Below are 4,876 nucleotides of genomic sequence, written 5' to 3' on the forward strand. Positions count from 1 at the left end.
ACATTTAAAACACGGGTCAAACATTTAGATGTTTACAAGCTGGAACAGGTCTCACAACGTGTTCCTTAGGATTAATACATCAAAAGGAGCTACTCATCATATTGTAATGTTTTGTTATGAATTTAGGCTTTCATTATACATGTTACTGTGAGTGAAGCCTGAATAAAAGTATATACTGTTTTGCATCTTTCTTTAACACATCCTACATCAGTATACTAATGTACATATCTCTTCTCTGTACTATCTTTAGGGGTGTGTTCACACATACCAGGCTTGTATGGAAGGGTGAAAGTGAGACATAAAAACCCCTAAAATCCAATAAATCGCTTTGTAAACAAAGCTGGCAGCGATGGCAACACTTAGGCAAACAGCAGATGAAAGTATCCATCTGTGATTGCACCTTACTGTAATCACAGATGGATCAGAAATGTGACGCTCGTTACATAACCCAAACATCAACAAGAAATTAATGAGATGCAACCATAATGAAATGTTAGGAAAGTCGACTGGTGGTACAGTGTGTCTATCTCACACACGAGCAGAGTGGATCCATTGGGAAGTGGTGGTAGAGGTTACATTAGGAGCCAGGCTGGGACAGGCGGTTTTAGCCCCGGGACCGAGCAGCAGTGTTCTGGGCAACGGGCCATGGATCTGTCTGGCCCACTCTCATGCCTGGCAACACTGCAGCTCTCCACAGATGTAAATGTAACTGCAGGTGGCCGCCACGGCATTAAGCATTGTTTAACAGTGCACCAACCTCTCCGGTCTCATAGATGTGGACTTTTATTAGTGATGATGTGTGGGTTTGCCAGTTTGTACACTTCTTTCTGCCACAGCGCTTTTTCTAATGTTTGTTGTTTTAGTATGAACAATTGACATTTTGTTTTTATTATTATCTGTTTTTTGTGCATACATATTGAAATTCTTACTTTACAATGAATGCATAGTGCGACATTAAAGATGTTTGGATCTGACAGTAAATAACACTAAAGGCCACTTTACATTGCCAATCGTGAGATGAAAGTGGGGAAATCTTTGTCGGTGTTGCACCATTTTGCGACGGCATTAATGATGCAGAGGAACATTCTCTGTTATCATTTCACCTGCAAGACTCAGTGAAGCTTGCAAGCACAGTACAGCAGAAGTAGGCAGACACACACAAACACACACCATGGCAGACCATAGACTCAGACTATCAACTGCAACAAGTCTTCTTCTACTTGCCTTGTATCACAGACAATGTATTCTGCCACCTAATGGTGAGAGCAATAAATGTGTAACTCTGAAACCAAGAATTAAATATTGAATTATAATAATAATAAACTTGATTTATAGAGCACTTATCAAAACAAAGTGATTCAGAGAGACACAGAGAGAAAGATGACATAAAATACCACAGTGAATGATAAAATACATGAGGGGCAAAATAAAATAAGGAAAACATTAAAAACATTAAAACAATCAGGATAAAAGAAGAAATAAAAGGAGAATAAAACAATAAAGTAAGGCTATGCTTTGTGATTAAAGTGCGCTGACAGCCTCGTGGCCCTGAATATATTTAACCCTTATAATACTAAACAAATGTTAAATTAAGTGACTTGGGCAGGAGTTTTACAGGTGCCACATTAATGAAAAATGTTGGTCTTAGATCACAGTGTGAGTTCACAGATGGCCAATTTAGAGCTTCAGTGACCAAAGAGAAACTGCGTCAGAATTGTAGGGCCAAAGTCCCTCAATGTGATTGTTGCTATAACCCACATTTCCAAACTAACCAACCAGAATATGACATGAAATAACACAGAATACATCAGTGAGCAAAAAAAAAGCATATTGACCTCAAACTCATGTCTCTGTTTTACTTTCCATTTACATCCTGGCATTACTATTACTACATGCATCGCACCATCTGACATGCCTCAAAATTGTTATCATACAGTTTGACACAGATTGCGGCGGAGACTTTATTAGGCCCATCTGGTACAGTGTGACTTGTTATCACACAGTCTATAGATGCCTTTATTCCTGCAACAGTTTTCATTTGTGCTACATTGCATCCTTCTTTTTTGGATTTCTAAGCTAAAACATTGATCAACTTCTACTGTAACCTGGCATGATGATTTAACATAAATATCCCATGGCTGCACCTTTTTACAAACTCTCTGCATTAGTAAAAGTATTATTATCATCAATACTAGCTCAAGTGTATGTGATTCAACACTAGTTAATATATTGGTCATTTATCAATGACATTATTACATTTAAATTGTAATTTACCAACCAGAGTGGTGAGAAACATGGGTGTCATGATTGATGACCAGCTGTCATTTTCAGACAATGTTGCTGCTGTCTCTCGGTCTTAAGAAAAATCAGGCCCTACCTTACTCCGTATGCCACCAAGCTTCTGGTACAGGCCATGGTCACCTCTCACCTTGACAATTGCAATACCCTCTGAGTGAAACCCCTACAAATGGTTCAGAACGCATAAGCGCATCTGGTTTTTGATCAGCCCAAAAGGACTCATGTTACTCCATTACTCAATGACCTCCACTGGCTACCCGTGGCTAGGGCTGGGCAATAAAACAATAATGATAATTATCGCAATATAATTTTCCTCAATAACAATATAATAAATGTTCATATTTGTTGACGATATACGTCAACAAATATTTGCTTTAATTCATTTGAATCACGAACATATTAGCACTTCATTTTTCTATTAAAATATTTATTTTGTTGAAAAAAAGAGGCCTGAAAAATTATTAACTAACTAATCATATTTGTTGAAAAAAGATAGTTTTGAGTGTTCTACCTCAGACCTGTGAAGTGATTCACTGTTTGGCATCAACTGTTTGTCACATTCTGACCATAACCACATAATTAACCATCTGGCTTCTTCAGTTTTCACTCAGGAGCAAAAATCTGCATTTAAACCTGAAAGAAATAATGATTTGACATATATTGGGATAATTATCAATATCGAATGATATGAAATGTTTTTATCGTGATAACATTTTTGGCCATATTGCCCAGCCCTACCCATGGCCTCCCAAATCAAATTCAAGTCACTAATGCTTGTATACAGAGTGTCTACCTCTACCTACATCTACCTAAACTCCATAATACAAGTTTATGTTCCTTCTCAGCCACTACTCTCCTCCAAGGAACACTGCCTAGCTCTGCCATCTGTACACACAAAGCAATCTCAGTCCCGGCTGTTCTCATCTCTAACACCACAATGGTGGAACAAGCTATCACATGCATTCAGAGCAGGGGCGTCCCTCTCTAACTTCAAGAAGCTTCCGAGAACACTCTCTTATAACACCTCTAACTCCTAACCACTAACATGCACTTCCTGTGCTTTTCTTCTTCTTCTATCCCCTTACATTTCTGTTGTATTGATTGCACTATTTCGTTTACTCATACTTCTTTCCCTCGGTATTTAGCCCATTGGTGTCATACGTGCTATGAGCTCTTACTAACCGTCTTTTTAACTTTTTAAAGCAGTGCAGAAAGTCCGTTTCTCTGGTCCCATTCCCACAGTTGGTCGCGGTGCTGGCCGCTTCAGTAGACTCCTTGGCCTCCAAGACTGGCTCCAGTCCACATGCAGGGCTCACCGTGTGTTATGTGGATAATTTTAATATTTTCTGGCAAAGAATGTCTCTTTTTAAGACAGACGGACTTCACCCATACAAACAGGGCTCAGAAATGTTAGCTGCGCACATACAGCATGTGGTGCAGTCCACACATGACTTACGTGAATGACTCATCATTCATGCAGCACACCTGGACACACCACCGGTCACTGAACAGATCTCTGCCTCACTGCCACAAACAACTGTCTCCACCTGCTGGCATGTAAAGCCGTCTGCTCCCAGCGCTGTTCCACAGACTTCTATTCCTGTCATCATCACGCATAGACCAGTAAACCGAAATGTGCACATCCCACACAGAAATAATAGTAATCTCTTAAGGATTAGGACAACTGCACCAACTCCGGCACCCAGAACAAACTCATTTAAAATGGCTCTCTTCAATGTGAGACTTTTATCTTAAATGATTTTATCTTGTCTGCAAATCTAGATTTTATGTTTTTAACTGAATCATGGTTGCAAATGAATGACTATAGCCAGCTAGGTGAACTGTGTCCACCTCAATATGATTGTTTTAGTCAACCGAGGGTCAGTGGTCGAGGTGGTGGGCTAGTGAGCGTGTATAGGAAAAATTTAAAATGTAGAAGTAAAAATGTAAAAGTACGCTGTGATGAATTTAACTCCTTCTGAAGTTCTCACTCTTAAACTTGGAGGGCTGCAACCTATCATATTTGTTATAATTTATCGCCCCCCAAAACCGCCTGGAGGATTTTATCAGAACTTCCTGAATTTTTATCTACTCTGGTTTTAAATTATGACAAAATTGTTCTTTGTGGCGATTTTAATATTCATGTTGATGACCCCACCAATGTTAATGCAACTGACTTTTTAAATATGACCACTTCTTTTAACTTCAAACAACATGTCAAAGGGCAAACACATAACCGTGGTCATACACTGGACTTGGTTTTTACCCTGGGTGTCAGCATTTCCTCTGTGGAATTAGTGGACATGACCATATCTGACCACAGATATATTGTTTTTAGCTGCGATTCGCCTGTTACTCATGCCACCTCACCAAGCTCCGTGTGTTCTCGCATCTTTAATTAACAAAGTGTTTCAAAGTTTTGCGCATTCTTTAAGAGCCAAAGCCAACACCTGTCTGATTCCATCACCAACAATCTGGTCGATCATTTCAATCATATCTGCTTGTCGTCACTAAATATTACTGCTCCTCTAAAGGTTAGGCCTACGTCGAAAGCTAGTAAGCAACCCTGGATAAATGA

The sequence above is a fragment of the Micropterus dolomieu genome, linkage group LG08 (assembly GCF_021292245.1).
Source record: "Micropterus dolomieu isolate WLL.071019.BEF.003 ecotype Adirondacks linkage group LG08, ASM2129224v1, whole genome shotgun sequence".
Classification (NCBI taxonomy): Eukaryota; Metazoa; Chordata; class Actinopteri; order Centrarchiformes; family Centrarchidae; genus Micropterus; species Micropterus dolomieu.